General features: G+C 47.8%; 2 pseudogenes; one reads left to right on the top strand and one right to left on the bottom strand.

Annotated features, from left to right (window-relative positions):
* The first annotated feature begins 923 nt into the window (after positions 1-923).
* Positions 924-9,777, top strand: LOC123067209 (uncharacterized; annotated as a pseudogene).
* A 2,609-nt stretch (positions 9,778-12,386) lies between these two features.
* LOC123064500 (receptor-like protein 50) lies at positions 12,387-18,539 on the bottom strand (annotated as a pseudogene).
* Positions 18,540-19,272: the final 733 nt, after the last annotated feature.

The raw sequence follows: 19,272 nt of genomic DNA, 5'->3' as shown, positions 1-19,272 counted from the left end.
ATTCTCTTGTGCCCGGAAGACATCGGAGAGTGGGAGGAGTGGAGTGTTCTGTCATGGCATGCGGAGAAGGGCTAGCCGTGGCCCGGAGGAGTAGAGGAGGTTGTCGCTCGCGAAGTAGCTCACGACACCGATCGCAGTGGAAGAAGGGGAAGAAGCGGTCTCACCACGGGCTCCTGGGGAAGCAGGAACATGGTCGTGTGGCAAGGCATGCAGGGTTAGGAGTCTTTCCTCGGGTGACGACTACTCGATGCATGCAAGGTGCTCGACGGGTGGATCTAGAGCTCGGGGAGCAAACATGTGCCATGTGGCCGATTTTCTCATATAATTTGTTTTTCGGACGAAAGTTATTCGGCTTTGAAACATGAGGGACTAAATATTGCCCAGAAAAATCTTAAGGGACCAGATGTAGACGTTTGTTGAACATATGGGACAAAAGCATATTTTTCTCAAAAATTAGAGTGACACCGTGTCAAGCAACGGTCAACAGACTGGTCGGCGCCCACTTCGAAAACTAGTCAACAAACTGGTCGGCCTCCACTGCGAAGACTTACTTTGCATTCTTACAAGTCAATCCACTGTCTTTTTTATTTGGAAAAAATAGGTTCACTGGATCAACTTGCTCAAAAATGCTAGACGTACGGAGTCCTAGAAGCTTCTACAGGCTCCTTCCTAACCAACTAATCATGTCCTCCTCTAGATTTTCAGGTGGGTGGGCCCCAACCTCCTTTAGTCCAATCATAATTTGACAGCTTAAACACACCCTGTAAAACCCCATAGATGTCTTGCATTCTAAGTCAATGGTGGGCGCGAAACACACGTACATCTCCAAGTGCGTCCGTGCGTGTCAAACACATACGATTTTGCGTTTTAAGCAACGAGAAACCAACACAAGCACGGACGATCAGAAACCCTGCCGCACAAAACAATGGTGGGCGTGCTGCTCCTCCTCCTCCTCCTCAAGCCGGCGTCGGTGTCGGCGATCGGCCACGTCTGCGGCAGCGCCGGTAACTACACGGCCAAAAGCACCTACCGGTCCAGCCTCGCCGTGCTCAACGCTACGTTCCCCGGCAACGCCTCCTCCTCCCCGCAGCTCTTCGCCACCGCCACCGCCGGTGTGGTGCGCGCGCTCGCGCTCTGCCGCCGTGACACCACAAACCTCACCGCGTGCAGAGAGTGCGTCGCCTCCTCGTTCAAGTACGCGCAGAAGATGTGCCCGAAACACAAGGCCGCAACCGTCTACTACGACTACGACGAGGTAAATGTCACGCGGCCAGGGTGCCTCCTCGGCTTCTCCGGCGACGGCGGCTTCCTCAGTCCGGGATCCAGTGTCATCTGGAACGATACGTTCTTCCAGTTCTTTAACCCGGTGCAAATCCCGGGCAAGGCCGGGGTTGTCGCTGCCGCCGTCCGCCAGCTCCTGAGGCAGACGGCGCGGTACGCGGCCGGCACGGCGAGGAGGTTCGCCACAGGGTCCATGGACTCCATTGGCAGTGCCGCACCGACACTGTACTCCCTGGCGCAGTGCACGCCTGACCTGTCCGCCGGCGACTGCCTGGCGTGCCTCCGGCGGCTTGTCGACACGCTCAACGCTACAAACTCAGTGCGCGTGGGCGGACGGATGTTCGTGCTCCGCTGCAACGTGAGATTGGAGCCTTTTATGTTCCACAACGACAAAAGCATGCGGCGGATTCCATCTCCATCATCCATCGCTCCGGCACCGGCACCGGCACCAGCACCAGCGCCAGCTCCGGCAAGCAAGAGTATGTGATGAACAATTCACGCATGCAACAATTCAAACATGCGACAAGACTCTTGATAAATTAGTTGCCAAGTTATTATGAATTTTATGGAATTATTGTGACGTAATGCTAATTCATGGACGTATGGATTTTTAATTTTGAAGGACATGGAGTAAAACCTTGGGTAATTGCCATTTCGGTAGCTGCTCCTGTAGCGCTAGTTGCACTCTGCTTCATCGTCTACCATCGTCGGCGCCTTAGAACCAAGCACACAAAAGGTGGGTATATTAGTTACTGAAAATGATCAACATTATATATATACTCTACTTACTAAATATAAAGACTCATAATTGAAGAGATCCATGTTGATTGCGCTGGTTCATAATTTTCAGATAAAGGGACAACCTTGCAAGGAAAGAGTACTCACGAGTTTCATGAAAGAGATGAACTAGTTTGGGAAATGGAAACAGAGTTGGCTGAGTTTGCAGTATTTGACTTTCATCAGATATTAGAGGCTACAGTTAACTTTTCCGACGAAAACAAGCTCGGCCAAGGTGGATTTGGCCCTGTTTACAAGGTAATTATATACAACACCGTTCTGTAATCCTTATTTCTAGGCAATACAAAATGCATACCAAAGCCTCGTTAGAGTATAGGAAAAATATAGATCCAAATTCCAAAGTAGTGTAAATGTTCTTCTACTCAGGACGCGGAGTTTCTGCTCCCTGGCTCATCTCCACCCGTGGTAAAAAATAAATCAAAACAAATACTAGAAAAATTCAAAAAAAATCCAATTTTTTTGTGTTGTAGATAATTTGACGCGTGCGGTCTGCTCCAAATTTCAACTCATTTGGACATCTGAGCAGCTCTCGGCAAAAAAGACAAATTCAGGGTCCGTAAAAAAGTTTACTGTTCATGCACTCTTCTGACCCGATTTTCCTTTTTTTTTCCGAGAGCTACTCAGCTGTCTAAATGAGTTGAAATTTGGAGCGGACCTCACGCATATTATCTACCACACAACAAAAAATTGTTTTTTTTTTATTTTTTAGTATTTTTTTATTTTTTTTCTGAGCGGGAGTAGATGAGCCTGGGCACTGAGTTGGATTTCTGTTTTACTCAGCACTATTGAATTGTGAATTAACTTGTGCAAAGCAGCCTGGATTGTTGCACAATATTAATATAAATATTTACGTTTCCTAGGGCCACTTTCCTGATGGAAATGACATAGCAGTGAAGAGACTTGATTCACATTCAGGACAAGGTTTCATAGAGTTCAAAAATGAAGTTGAGCTTATAGCGAAACTTCAACATAGAAATTTGGTTAGGCTCATGGGATGTTGCTCTCAAGGAGAGGAGAAAATACTGGTCTATGAATACTTGCCAAATAAAAGCTTGGATTTCTTCATCTTTGGTACGTATTTGCACTTTCAAATTCATATCATATACATTGTTTGTCATGATAGCACCTTAAAATATTTTCAAAAATTAAGGTTCTCAGCTTTAGATTGTTTGTTTAGATTACACTATTATACTAATATTTGCTTACGTGCAGATGAAAATAGAAAAACACTACTGGATTGGGACAAACGTCTTGCAATAATTGTAGGAATAGCAGAAGGACTTCTTTACCTACATAAGCACTCTAGGTTGCGCGTTATACATCGAGATCTTAAGCCAAGCAACATTCTCTTGGATAGCGAAATGAATGCAAAAATTTCAGATTTTGGACTAGCAAAAATATTCAGCTCAAATAACACCGAAGCAAATACTACAAGGAAAGTAGTTGGTACACTGTAAGTCTCATATAAATTACTGCATTTGTGAATACTTAAATTGCAACTCGACCATATATTAAGTGGACATATATTTTTGCATAATTTTAGTGGCTACATGGCACCCGAGTATGCTTCCCACGGTCTCTTCTCTATCAAATCAGATGTCTTCAGCTTCGGTGTTTTAACTCTTGAGATCCTTAGCGGGAAAAGGAATTCTCATGAATGTGGAAATTTCATCAACCTCCTCGGACATGTGAGTGCACCTTTACACATTCGTAAAATAAAAAGAAAATGCTAGTTTATTATGTGTCTTCCTAAAGTATTTGATGAAATTTCAAATAGGCTTGGCAATTATTTGAAGAGGAAAGCTGGGTCAATCTCATTGATGCGGCATTGCTTCCCAACGGTCATTCGGAAGAAATGATGAGGTGCATTAACATTGCATTGCTATGTGTACAAGAGAATGCAGTTGATCGACCAACCATGTTGGATGTTGTCGCAATGCTAAGCAACACGACCATGATAGTAGATAAGCCTAAGCACCCGGCATATTTCACGGGGGAGAAAGAAGAACCCACTACAACTCGGTCGTGTAGTGTTAATGATGTGACTATATCTACAATAACCCCTAGATAGTTTTCTTTTGTATCAGTGTTGTATGAACTTAGATGGTGTGTAGTGCATAAAATTGAAGTACTATATGAAGTGCATGACCTTCTCGATATTATAGATGTACCATATTTTGCATGATGCATATAACCAATCAAAAATATGGTTTTGATAGTTTGTAGTAATGTCTTTTCATATTTATCGATGGTTTTAGGGCATGGGACTACTTCGAGGGATTGATTGTGTATTTACACTATGCGTAAAAACATATTACTTTTTGACCTTGACATGGTCTTGGACATGATACATTTGGTAATTACTTTTACATGTATAGGTTAGTAGAAAATATACAATAACTAAAATTTGCAATTTTCATGGCAAATACAAATACATTTTTAATTTTAGCAAGTGGATTGTTTAAATAATTTAACAGGAAGAGTCACGCGAGTTTGACGGCACAATATTTGGGATGGCATGTATCAATGTATAATGATATACTATTTTTAGCAAAATAAGAAAGCCAATTATAGTTGAAAATATTTTTCATGGCAAATAAAAAATATATTTTAGTTCCAGCAGTGTGGTTTGTTTATATATTTTGATAGAAAGAGTCACACAAAACTTAATTGTACAACTTTTAGGATAGTATATTTTTAAGAATAAACATATAGTACTAATTTTTACCAAAGTAATGAAGCCAAATAATCTTAGAAAAGAACAATAAGAGGTACATTCAGATTGAGGAGAAATTTTTCTGAAATAAGTTTTGAAACATTTATCCTTTGTATGCTATTAATATTAATATGTTCTCTTTTATATAATCATCAATATATCGCATAAATTTGATATATACAAGAGAGCTGCCATGTCCTTGTGTACTTCTCTTGTACAGATTGGTCTTGATATGCATATCCAGTACAATGCAGGCATGCGTTGCCACATCGAAACATAGTTCTTGATGAGACATCCCTACTACATACAGTTGCATCCTCAGCCCACATGACCAGGCCAGATCAAGTTTCAGAAACACAAGGACCAATTACTATAGCTTGCATAAGCCAAGTCAAATATCAAGATCTTTTGTCTCTGGGAACTTCCACTTGTTCTCATGATGATACTACCTGAATCTAATATATTTGTATTAGTAAGGAAAGAATGGCCTGCATGGACGAGAGGGACAATTATTTTAACATGAGCAAGTGTCGAGATGGCAGCCGAGGAATGAATATGGCATTTCTAGTACTAGAGATTTCAGGACTTTAAGGCTGCCATAATGACCCATGAAGACATGTACCAAATATATGGCATTTCATAATTTCGTTCATGATCATCCATAGGTGTTGCTCCACCTCAAATTTGGGTGAACACATGTACTTTTGGAGTAAAAGACTATGTGCAGTTTTGAGAGTATGTATTTAAGGAGGAGACCTACAATTCATATTGCTTCGTAAGTTCTTCGTTGTTCTTCGATTGCGTGTAGGGATTTATCTTCACGATCAAGTTGATTATCTTTTCAACACCATCAATAAGCATACCAGAGTTTGTTGTTGGTTCGTCAAAGGCTCCTCCAACAAAATAGAAACACCTTTGTACCTATCACATGGTATCAAATTTCAGGTTGCTCGGTGAGAATGCTTTAGTTTTTCTGTATTTAGATTGCATCTGTTTTTCATATTATACCCACGAAATACTACAAAAATCGGGTTAAATTCCTATCCAAACCAACCTAAGCTGTCGTAATATTTCCTTTCCGTGCATTGCATCGTTGACTTTACAAATGCATCATCATGTTGAGTTTCTCGTCTTAGGGTCCAGTCCTTTAGAGTGTTGAGTTCTGTTAGCCACCATCCTACCATCATCATCATCTCCACTGCCGACCACCACCTTTGGGCAATCGCCACCGCCCTCTTACGTCATCATAGTTGTGATCACTTGCATGTTTGCTCAACTAACTGTATTGTCCTCAGAACATAGAAAGAAGCCAAAAAAACTAGATCCAACTAAATAACTACACTCTGAATTGGGGACAAAATTAAGTTTGCGTGGTGTTCACTAAAACGGCTAAAGGATCATATCTCACTCATACTAAGTCTGTTTGGGTCCACAAGTACTCAAAATGCCGACGATGGCAAACCACATCCAAATACTACTTTAATAAATTAAAATGCAATTAATTTGTTCCAATAAAAGAACGACCCATATAGCAAGTGTGAACAAATCATTTGCTTGCATTGTGGAAATTTTCTTCCGGTGCAGTTAATTGAAATATTTTGGCCCTAGACAAACTTGTGTCAGAATTCTATCAATGGAGATATGTTCCCAATGCTACATTTTTTCTACTTTCTAGTGCAATTCAACTTTGTGACCCCATTGTTTTATCATGTTTAGATTTGTTTCCATGAAAGTACATATGTGGTCTGACCTTCTAACCCCACGAACAAGCCATAGTAGCGCGGGTTTTAAAACATGCGCTACTACTATATGGATAGTCGTAGCGCAGGTGAAACACGCACGCTACTACTATACTCGCACACCAAATACCCCCGGATCCACTCCCATCCCACCAACCGTCCCACACCACCCACCCACCGTCTGTCTCAAAAAAAATCCACGTAGCCCGATCCAGATCCCCAACCTCCTCTCCTCTAACAACCCACTCGCCGCCGGCCTCCCTTCCACCTCCACTCCTCTCCCAACCCACTCGCTGCCAGTGAGCACTAGGTGGATAGTCCACCACCACACTGTTTGCTGCCATGAGCCACTGGATGATGAGTCCGGTGAAGGTGGAGGGTCACCCCTGCCCGTCCCCGACGGCCGTCGTTAACCTTCTTGGAGGTATCGTTGCTTTGCCTCAGCACCGCTCCTGCACAGATCTGGCCATCTTGGCCTCTCTAGGGGAAAACCTTGATCTTGCGTGTTCGGACGATGGCGGTGCCTTGGTGTCGTGTTCCCTCTTGGGGGCTTCGTCTCAGAGCTCGGCATCGGCAAGCGGAACTGGTGGATTCATCTCCACGTGGCTCTGCAGTGTGTATTGGGTCGACGATCGCCTACGGCGAAGTCAGAGTCGTTTTCTCAGTGTTTAGGGATGGCGATGACACCTCTAGGGGAGTAGTACTGTTTGCAAGAACAATTTAAGTACGGCTTTTTTTTTGCGAATCATAGGAGTTTTATTCCATATTTAAAGAGTTACAGTCGAGAGGCAAAAGATCCTTAGTACATGGTGGTCCTTGGTGCATCCACATAGTGGTGGCACACTCAGTACAACTATACTTTGACAGGAAGTCGACAACCCTATTTTGATCCCTAGTTAACTTTTGTGGAATAAACTCCCTGACTTTCATCAACTCCTTAATTTCAGCCAGAGATGACCATAAGCAGACCGATCTAGCCCATCCGTTGTTAAACTGGACAACGCCTCACTTGAGCCAGATTGGATAACGACTGGAAGGTTTAGTGTGTTGAATAGCAAGCACCATTCCTTGCATGATTGCATGTATCTCCATCTCCAGTGCATCAGCAATTTAAGTACGGTTAGTGATCGTAATAGCTAATATTAATAGTTTGATTTATGTCTTGGCCCGTCACTTTTTTTCTCCACGCACCGCCAAAGCAAACGTGATCAAACACAAGTACTAATAAAAAGCTATACTATGTAGCAGTCATCAACATGACTCATATCAATAAAATGCAGTACCTAAAGTCCTAAACTATGTAGTAATGATCAATCAAACACCAATATAACAACGAACAACTTGATCAATCAAATATTTTTTACAAGTCACCAACCTAATCCAATATATACAACACCTAATGATTGTACCTTTTTCATAAAGTCCTAATTAAACTAGACCTGACCTAGTGAAGTCCTTTTACTTTCCAGGCCAACCAAGTAAAATCTGCCAACAGTGCAAGTACTTTGCTGAACGATAGATGCCAGATCTCGTGGAGTTATAACCAAAGGTAGCTAGAGCTAAACTGAGAGCTTAATTGGAGATGGAATTGGGAGTTTACTACGGCATGGTAATGAGCAATTTGATGCTTGTGCTAACTGCGTTCATGGTCTCTGCTACTTACCTCTTCATGAGGAGGATGAGAGGCAAGATGAGGCTGCCACCTGGGCCAGGCTTGGCCCTCCCGCTGGTGGGCCACCTTCACCTGCTCCGCGAGAAGCCGCTCCACCTCATGCTGGCCGGCCTCGCCGCGCGCCACGGCCCCGTCCTCTCCCTCCGCCTCGGCCGCCGCGCCGCCGTCGTTGTCACCTCGCTGCGGCTCGCCAAGGAGTGCTTCTCCTCCGAGCTGGACGTCAACTTCGCCAACCGTCCGCGGTTCCCCTCCGCGCGGGAGGTCTCGTTCGGCTACACGGGGCTGTCAGCCGCGAGCTACGGCCCGCACTGGCGCGCCATGCGCCGCATCGCCACCGTGCACCTCCTCTCGGCGCGCCGCGTCGACCTCATGTCCGACGCCGCCATCGCCGGCGAGATCCGTGCCATGGTGCGACGTCTTGCGCGCGCTGCCGCTGGTGGAGTTGCCAGGGTCGAGCTGAAGCGGAATCTGTTCGAGCTCTCGCACGGCGTCCTCATGGAGGCCATCGCTGGAGCCAAGGGCAAGCGCGGTGCCGGCTCCGACGCCGACATGTCCGAGGAGGCGCACGAGTTCAAGAAAGTGGTGGATGAGATCGTGCCGCTGCTCGGCATGGCGAACCTGCACGACCACCTGCCGGCACTGCTGCGCTGGCTGGACTTGGGTGGCGTACGCCGGAGGCTCACCCAGCTGGTGAACCGGAGGAACGCGCTGATGCACGGTCTGATCGATGCAGAGAGGGAACGGCGGCGGCAGGAGGAGCTGCTGCCGGAGTCGAAGAGCATGATCGGCGTGATGCTCTCGTTGCAGGAGTCCGATCCGCAGCAGTACACAGACACTTTCATCGCCGCTTTAGTCACCGTGAGTGCTCTTCCTCCTACTGCTTCGTCTTGTACGTTCACGACCAAAATGCATATATCCATGCTGCTCTGCTCTGTGAAGAACCTCTTCGGCGGCGGCACGGTGACCACGTCGGCGACCATGGAATGGGCCATGTCGCTGCTGCTCAACCACCCGGCGCGCTGCGGAAGGCGGGAGAGGAGGTGAGCGCGCACGTCGGCCACGCCCGGCTCCTCGGCAGGGACGACCTCCCAAACCTCCCTTACCTCCGGTGCATCATCAGCGAGACCCTGCGGCTCTACCCCGCCGCGCCGCTGCTGTCGCCGCACGAGTCGTCCGCAGACTGCAGCCTCCACGGGTACCACGTCCCGGCGGGCACCATGCTGCTCGCCAACGCCTACGCCATCCACCGTGACCCGTCCGTGTGGGACGACCCAGAGGAGTTCAGGCCGGAGAGGTTCCACGTTAATGGCGCCGACGGGCAGGGCCAGCAGGGGATGATGCTGCCGTTTGGGATGGGGCGGCGGCGGTGCCCCGGCGAGAGCCTTGCGCTGAGGACCATGGGGCTGGTGCTGGGGACCTTCATCCAGTGCTTCGACTGGAGCAGGGTGGCCGGAGACGAGGTTGACATGACGCAGGCCTCTGCCAAGATCTTGTATAAAGCTGTTCCTTTGGTAGCTCTCTGCAAACCACATGACAGCATGCGGGCTATGCTTCAATCAGGATCTAGTTAGTCCATCAAGTCTCCTGCCCCGTACAAAGTTGTACTAAACCAAAGACATCTATTTTAGACCTGCCACGCAAGATCTTTGGTCTTCCCCTGGAACCGATGAAAAAAAGTGGATCGCTTCTTATGTACTCGCTCAGAATGATTCTTCTCTATCTATAGTTCATGGCCTATTAGAAGTAGAAGGTGCTCTGGTGCAATCCTTACCGACAGAAAAAGATTGCAGTCAGGTTGATAATAGTCGAGTGACATTACTTCGTCGGTCCGAACTAAGGAATCTGTTAGAAATGTTTTGAAATGGATATTGTTCTCTCTTTGATCAGGGATTGCTATATGAAAAGAAGTGGAGTTTGAAAAAGGGAACGGAATGCTCAAACCGAAACTGCTAGAGGAACGAATTTTCAATAGCATAACTTGGGCTCCTAGAATATCCCCCGCCCCAAAGCGAGACTCTATCCAGATCTCAAAGAATAACGAGCTAGGCGGTTGGCGGGCACAGAAAAGGGGCGGGGCGTTTACTTGAAAATGACAACCGCCTGTTCCAGCAGCGGGGGCCTTGCACGAAAGCAAACCTACGATTAAGTAGCAGTTGCTTTCGCTGATGGGACGGAGGGAGTATTATATTGCTCCAACAAACCATGCACGCAATTGCTCTGCTAAGTAATAAAAAACCATGGGTGGCGTTCGACACTTCAGATGAAACCATTAGTCACTAAAATTGAAATGCAAGTTTTCGTATCTTTCAGGCTTTCTCTCACTAAAATGTCTTCAGACTAGCCAACTGTCCTTGGATTTGTACCAATCTTTCTAATCAGTTTCGACCTTAAATGAACCCAATTTTTTTACATACAGTATATTGCGATGTCTCATTTGGAATGGAATGCGTTATGTTGATCCAAACTGAATGATGCACTGTGAGCCTTAGGGAAGATCGTCCTCAATAGAGAGAGAATCTGCAAGTAAAATCCACCCTTTATCGAAAAAAGAGAGAATCTGCAAGTGATGCAAATGGTTCGGTAAATAGGTTCCATAGAGCACCCAATTCATTCGTAAGCTTTGCTTTCTTTGACTCCAAAAGGATGATCCTATTCTCTCAAAAGAAGGTTGAAACGGATCCTCTAGATATTGCAGATATATAAACGCATCTATCAGACATTCGATAAGATCTTGACAAGATCAACAGCAAAGGCCGGTGTCAAATAAATTCATTTGATGGTGACATTCCTGAATCGCTTGGGACACTCGTTTCACATCATGTACTAGACATGTCAAGTAATGCCTCCGTTGGTGATATATTTCACAAAAAATTGGCCAGATGAGTTAACTAGAATTGCCAGAGCTATCTTGGAACTAACTTGTCAAACAAACGAACAAAGGCTGAAGCGAAGGTGGGACTGAAAAATAATTCGGCAGATTCTTTAATTTGACCACTTGGGATTATTAATAAAAAGCTAGTACTAGAAAGCAGTAGCACCCAGGTTGAACAATAGGGTATCCGCGAGAAAGCAGCACGAGAAGAAGAAAAGCAGTAGCCCATTTTGTGATAATTAATTAATTAATTATTAGAAGAGTACCTGCGCAGTGACGAGGGCGAACAGAATCAACTCGAATGGCCTTTGCACCATCTTTCCTGACAACATCTCGGATCAGCACCCTGGGCTTCCCTGGTTCCACTTATCATGAAAACATCAGCAAGAGCATGCTTGCTACAATCATCGCGAACTGTAAACAGACATCACCATCGCAGCAATTAGGGTAAGGTTCAGGTTTCATAAATTCCACACACCTCCAATGTAATTAATGGAACCGAACACCGATCTCCTACACACGCTGCTCACTGGTTCCTACACATGACACCCATGCGAAACAAAGAAGTGGCTATCACGGAGCCCATGCTGGACACCAAAGACGATCACTGTCTCTGAGCGCTTCGTGTTCGTCTTCGGCAGGCAAATGTGGATTCATGCTGTTCTCCCTCATGGCACAATTTCCGTCGCTGGTCCGACATGACCGTCACCGCAAGGCAAAAGGATTGTTTAACTGCTCATCATCCACACCACCTTCCAGCCGACAGTTCGCTTCCACGAAATAACATCAGCAAGCTGAGGCAGTTGGATCACAGGCTATTGCCCTAGCACACACTGCATGTGCGTCGGACAGGCTATTGCCCTTCCGGCAAGCTCATAATTCACAACTCTGCACCGGCTATGTTGGTTTCACTTTTGCAATGAGATGAAGGACAGAGGAATAGTACCTGAAACAATTAACGAATTACATCATCATGCTTATGTTCCAGAGCTAGTACTGTAGTACATACAGCCATGTAGGCCAAACAACATCGTATACTCCTACAGATAAGCTGTCGTAAGGCTTAAGACATGATACAACTGCATATATGCGTTCTACAACACGGAACATATGTGAACTTCAGAAGTGAAAGCAATATATAAATATGTAGAAAGTCGTATTACATCTCAGTACCCCAGTCCTCAGGGATAGCAACCTTCCAGGAAAACATGCAGTTCACTTTAATTAGATGGAAAATATTGGCACATAACCTGAGAGACCATGTCCCAAACAAATCAATCACCTTAGTTTTTGTATTGGAAGATTCTACTAGGGAACCAACGTTGGATATTTTTCCAAGCAAGCTGAAGAAAACTTAAATTGTGAGAATCCATGAGCATCTCCAGGGGAGGAGTGGCAGACGTATCAAAGTTATCTTGGAGACTGATCGCAGCTAGGGAGTTCAGGGGCGACAGGGACGGGCAAATAGGACCAACAAGATTACAATATCTCAAGCTAAGAACTCGGAGATCGGGAAGAGATTTAGAAAATGCATTGCACCAATCATCCGCGCTGCTAGACATATCCACTCCATCGAGGTAGAGCTCTCTCAGGTTGTTGATGTTGCCAATTAGGATCTGAAACTTGGGGTCCTGCAGCCATAGCCAACTAGTAACACCAGGAATTCTGGTGCCATGACCATTAAGAGAATCATCAGAAGCGGCATAGTAGAGAACAGAAAGATCCAAGTGTTGGATAATCAGCAACTGAACTTTACTGAGGGTCAAAGGCCATTACATATACATGTGTGTCAAAGAGCAGGAAACCCATTATACAATGGGGATATACCGAAGAGAGACTATACACATTTAACACCCCCCCCCCTCAAACTCATGATGGATCAACAACACTGGATTTGGAGAGGAAAAAGGTATGCTGCGCTCGAGTCTGTGCCTTCGTGAAGAAGTCAGCCAACTGTAACTTACAGGGCACATAGTGAAGAGCGAGAGTCTGATCCTGCACAGCAGCACGCACAAAGTGGGCATCCACACCGATGTGCTTGGTGAGCTCATGCTTCACCGGGTCACGCGCAATACTGATAGCACCAGTACTGTCGGACAATAAGTGAGTCGAGGTAGGAGCAGACACACCAAAATCCTCAAGTAACCACCGTAACCAGATCACCTCAGTCGTCAACATAGCCATGGACCTCAATTCAGCCTCTATACTAAAGCGAGAAACTGCAGTCTGTTTCTTTGTCTTCCAGGCAATAAGAGAGCCACCAAGAAAGACACAGTAAGTAGACAGCGAGCGTTGATCAGAGGGATCACTGGCCCGGGTAGCATCAGAGTAGGCCTGGAGCTCAAGAGAGCTGGAGCGGGGAAAGAAAAGACGCCGAGAGATCGTGCCACGAAGGTATCATAGAACACGGAGAAGATGACTATAGTGGACAGAGGTGGGGGCTGAAACAAACTGACTCAGGATATGAACAGGATAGGAGATGTCAGGACGCGTAACAGCAAGATAGACAAGGCTACCAATAAGGTGATGATAGCGAGTGGGATTAGGAAGAGGGTCACCATCAGAGGCACAAAGCTGAACGTTGAGCTCCATAGGAGTCACAACAGTGCGGTCATCACCGAGAGCAGCTCGAGCAAGAAGATCCTGAATATATTTCGCTTGAGAGATGTAGAAGCCATCAGAGGTCGAGGAGATCTCAATCCCAAGAAAATAGTGAAGAGGACCAAGATCAGTCATGAGGAACTGGTCGTGAAGGCGGGCCTTAACAAAGGCAATGTAGTCAGAGTCGTCACCAGTGATGATCATGTCATCAACATAAAGAAGGAGAAGAGTCCGACCACGAGGAGACGTGTGAACAAAAAACGCGGGATCATGATCACTGGGCAAGAAACCAGCGGCAGTCACCACAGAGGCGAAGCGCTCAAACCAGGCGCGAGGGGCATGTTTAAGACCATAGAGAGAGTGGTGAAGTCGACAGACCATACCATTAGGAGCATAGTACCCCGGTGGTGGCTGCATGTAACCTCCTCACGCAACTTGCCATTGAGAAAAGCGTTCTGGACATTAAGTTGAGAGATAGACCACTGACGAACAGAGACCACAACAAGGAGAGTGCAGACAGTGGTCACGTGAGCCACATGAGCGAATGTCTCATCATAATCACGTCACTGCTCCTGCTGGAAAACAAGGGCCACAAGACGAGCTTTGTAGCGCTCAAGAGAACCATCAGAGCGAGTCTTAATCTTGTAGACCCACTTGCAGGTGATGGGACGAACACCGAAAGGGAGGGAAACCAGCTCCCATGTGCCAGAGCGCTCAAGGGCAGCAAGTTCTTCGGCCATCGCAAGCTGCCATTCAGGTTGAGTCATGGCAGTCCGATAGGAAGTGGGCTCAGCCATAACAGAGAGACCATACCGATCAGGAGAGTAGCGATCAGGTGGGGGCGAGGCCGAGCCCGGAGGTTGTGAATCGGGGGAGGCATGAGGGGAGGTGCACTAGAGGTGGAAGACGCGTCAGGGGAGACATCCTCTGGACGAGGGCGACAAGTATAGTGGAGAGGGAATGGTGAGAGAGGGCGACGGACGAGAGATGATGGTGGAGAGGTGGAGGAGGGGGATGGAGAAGATGGGGTCGGTGGTGAATGAGAAGGAATGAGAGGTGCCGGAAGAAGAGGTGACACAGGAGGCACATAGCAGGGTGTATTGGGAAGGCGAAGGAAAGAAAGATCGTCCACATAGAAACTCGAGGAAGAAGGACATGGGTAGTAGGAATGAGACTCGTCAAAAGTCACATCACGCGAGATGCGCAAGCGACGAACCACATGATCCCAACATCGATAGCCCTTGTGCTCATCACTGTAACCAAGGAAAACACACTCAACCGACTGAGCAGTCAGTTTGGTGTGTTCTCGGGGGGCAAGAAGAACATAGCACACACATCCAAATATACGAAGAGCGGAGTAGTCAGGAGAGCGGCCAGTGAGACACTCCGAAGTAAAACCACCCTACAGAGCAGTCGATGGCTGAATGTTGATGAGATAGGTGGATGCAGAAACAGCCTCAGCCCAAAAATGGGGTGGAAGAGAAGCAACAATCATCAGCGCACGAGCCGTCTCAAGCAAATGACGATGCTTACGTTCGGCGACGCCATTCTGAGCATGAGCACCAGGACATGAGAACTGGGCAAGAGTACCCTGTTCAGCGAGAAAACCACGCAACAGCTGAGAGATATACTCTCCAGCAGAGTCGGCACGAAAGGTGCGAATGGGCGTGGAAAGCTGGGTGTGAACCATGGCAGCAAAACGTTTGTATATACAGAGAACCTCGCTACGAGATTTCATGAAGTAGAGCCAAGTGTAGCAAGAGAAATCATCAATAAACAAAACATAGTAGCGATGGCCACCTTTCGAATCAAAGGGATCAGGACCCCAGGCATCAGAATGAACTAAGTCAAAAGGACGCTGAGATACAGACTCGCTAGTGGGATAAGGTAACTGAGTCTGTTTGCCAAGTCTGCAACCATTACAATGTAAGGAGACATCTCCAGATACAGACCTTAAGAGGCCCTGACGAACTAACGAAGACAAGCGAGAGTCACAGATGTGACCAAGACGATGATGCCACTGCTGGAATGACACAGGCGAAGAGGCAGCAAGAGCATGGGAGTTGGCAGAAGTGATGGCAGCGGAAGGAACACAAAGCCAGTCAACCTCCCAAAGGCCCTCTGACTCATGGCTCCGGGGGCCAGCACCAACTAAAGTCTTGGTGCGACGATCCTGAATAGAGCAAGAGTCGGTATCAAGAATGACACGACAACCAGAATCAGTGAGTTGGGCAGCAGAAAAAAGATTCATGGTAAGGCGAGGAACATGAGAAACACTAGGAACAGAAAATGATGGAGTGGAAAGAAGACCACGACTAGCAACACGAAGAGGTGTGCCATCGGCGGTAAGAACATTAACAGGTGAATCAAGAGGTCGGAGAGAGGACATCACAGATGAATCAGAAGACATATGAAAGGAGGCTCCAGAATCCAGAACCCACGAGGATGTACCTGACTGTGTAGAGGCCTGCGGTGGTGTAGAAGGGGATGCAGTCATAGCAGCAGCTGAACCAGTCGACGAGGAGCCGGAGGAGGCAAGTAGACGCTTGAGGTGAACAATGTCCTGGTCAGTGAGTGACGGAGTCGAGGAAGACGCAGGAGGGCCACTAGAAGAGGAGCACCTCTGGTCTCGCTTCTTCTGGCGACAATCAGACTCTGGGTGACCTGACCGGGAGCAGTAACCACAGAAAGTGTCTCGGCGCAACGTACTCTTCTCAGCATAAATAGGACGGTTCACCCCCCCCCCCCCCCTGAAGGAGTGGGCAGGAGTGGTGGAGCAGTGAGGCGAGCAGCTGACACAGGAGCCCGGGTGGCCAACACTGAAGGAACCACGAGTAACCCAGCAGAGCGAAGGCGGGTCTCCTCAGCACGAAGCTCAGCAAGTACCTCCGAGATAGGAACACGATCACGAGCAAGCAGGTGAGCACGTCGATGCTCGAACTCAGAGCGGAGACGAGATAAGAACTCATGAACCCGCTGAAACTCCAAATCGGACCGTGTAGTATGACAGCAATGACAAATTCCACAAAAAACTGGCCGAAGAGAGTCAAGGTGACGCCAGATGGCAGAGCACTGTGAATAGAACTCATCAACAGAGGAATCACCTTGCTGAAGTGCGTGCTCCTGACACACTAAGGATAGGTAGAGAGCATCACCAGAAGGCTGATAGCGCTGACAGAGGTACAATCACATCGCTGCAACTGTGCCAAGTCCCATGAACTCTGAAGCAAACTAAGGGAGGACACTCGCAGTCAGAACAGCCGCAGCACGAGCATCATCATTGCACCACTGAGTGTAGGTAGACAGATCATCACGGTACACAGAAAGAACATCTGAATAAGCTGATACCTGCTGGTCATAAGCATCAACTGCAGCATCATCGAGAGCCTTGGCTGCATCCCGGTCAGCCTGAGAAGCATCAGCAGCAAGTAGCCTTGGCTGCATCCCGGTCAGCCTGAGAAGCATCAGCAGCAAGTACCGGCAGCACCGGTGGAATTGGGGCCATAGGGGCAACATGGCATGGCGGACAAGGAACCTCGCCAGAGAGAACACCCCACTGAAGAAGGCCACGCATATGAATGCGCATGAAGCCCACAAACTCAGCATAGTAGGTGCCCTCGAAGATCACCGAGCACCGGGGAACAGCGACATACCCCGAAGAAGACATAACGAGGTCTTCCTTTTCTTTTCTTTTCCTCTCTCTTTTTTTTTGGAGTCAACGAAAGAAGAGAGTCGATCTGGATCGAGAGAGAGAGAGCAGGGGCGCACGGGACAGCGCTAACCAGAAGCGGGGATGGGAGCTGGATCGATCCAAAGCGGGATCGAGATCCCGCAGCTCCCGCGGCTGCTGGACGAGGCGGCCAGGCGGGGCAGCACCAAACAAGCAGCCCTCGCGACTGCCGTGCGAGCTAGGCTGCCGAGCGGGACAACCTCGAACGCGCAACACCCGCGGCCGGGCGGGACGGGCCGGACAAGGCGGCGTCCGTAGCTGCCAGATGGGGCAGTCGGGCGAGACGACGCCGGACTGAGGAACTGCCGAGCGGGGCGGTGGCCGGACTGGGCGGCTGCCAGACTAGGCAGCAGCCGAACGAGATGGCGGAGTGAGACGGCGTCCTGCTGGAGAAGCAGCAGAGCCGGGCCAGAGGGACAATGGCCGGACAGCCGGAGAGGCAGTGGTCGGACGGCCGGAGACGAGCAGGCTAGGAACGGGGCGCACGGAGTTGCAGCATGCGGGAGGAAGGGGCTAGCCTAGCATCTGACATCATGTTGGATAATCAACAACTGAACTTTACTGAGGGCCAAAGGCCATTACATATACATGTGTGTCAAAGTGCAGGAGACCCATTATACAATGGGAATATACCGAAAAGAGATTATACCCATCTAACACCAAGGAGATAAGGTTGGCAAGTTTGCTGATATCTGGCCTTGGAAGGCCGAATTGGAGAGGTTGGGGTCGGTGAGCAAGGAGAGCCTCTCAAACCCGGTTGCCGGGAGATTGCACTGGCCAAAATTGTTCAGGCTAAGATCGAGTAGCGGGAGCGAGGTGAGGTTGAAGATTGCAGGGTCAAGGCCTTGACTGTACAAGCCACGGCCGCTAAGCTCTAGAGCAGTGACATAGCCAGAGGAGTTGCTGCAGCCAACACCTTCCCAGAGACATCAGTCGGTGCCGTCCTGCCATGAGTCGACAGCGCTGGGGCAGCCGAAGAAGGAGAAGGATCACTTTAGCTGGAGGAGGCTTGCAGCCTGGTCCGGATGGCATCGGAGAGTGAGGTTATCGTCAGTTTCATGAGTGTTGGAGGTGGCTAGTGCCGAAAACATTGCAAGAAAGAGTAGTGGCACCCAACAAATTGAACCCATTTGGTTCAAAGTAGTTGTTTCTCTTCCTTTTGAGAAAGCAAGCAGGAGTACATTTAGGCTTTATAGAGAAAACACCAAAGAAAATTAGAAACAAGAGGTTTAGAAATTGTAGTGACAGATTTGTCACAAGTTGTATCAATTCAAAGTTTATGCTGGTCTTCGTTCAGATCATCCAAAAACACAATGGGCCAAAAAGGAAAGCCCCAGTGACGCGAAACGACTTCCGTCATACGTGTGAGACGGGTTGCGTGGAACCGTGATCCTTGCAGATTTTCCCGTTGGGCAGGTGCCATAGGTTCCTTCAGATATGTCCATAATAGCTAGATATTGTTTGGAAGCTACTGCCCCTTGGTTGATAGATCACAGTACACCGCCCTTGTCCAGAAGATCTCTACTATGATGAGAGGGGACAAACAGATTAAGGTTAAGGCGATAAAGAGGGAGTGTAATCTTGTTAGCCATGAACTAGCTAAGATTGGGAGGGTTGAGGTTAAGACGGCCGTCTGGTTACGGTCGGGTCTTGAGAGGGTTGTAAAACTGTGTGCACTGGATCATACTGATCCGGATTAATTAATACAGAACCCTTTCCCCCCGCAAAAAAAAGTCCCAGTGACGCGAGACGACTTCCGTCATACGTGTGAGACGGGTTGCGTGGAACTGTGATCCTTGCAGATTTTCCCGTTGGGCAGGGGCCATAGGTTCCTTCAGATATATGTCCATAATAGCTAGATAT

This window comes from Triticum aestivum, chromosome 3B, assembly GCF_018294505.1.
Source record: "Triticum aestivum cultivar Chinese Spring chromosome 3B, IWGSC CS RefSeq v2.1, whole genome shotgun sequence".
NCBI lineage: Eukaryota > Viridiplantae > Streptophyta > Magnoliopsida > Poales > Poaceae > Triticum > Triticum aestivum.
This window is presented reverse-complemented; position numbering and strand designations above follow the sequence as displayed.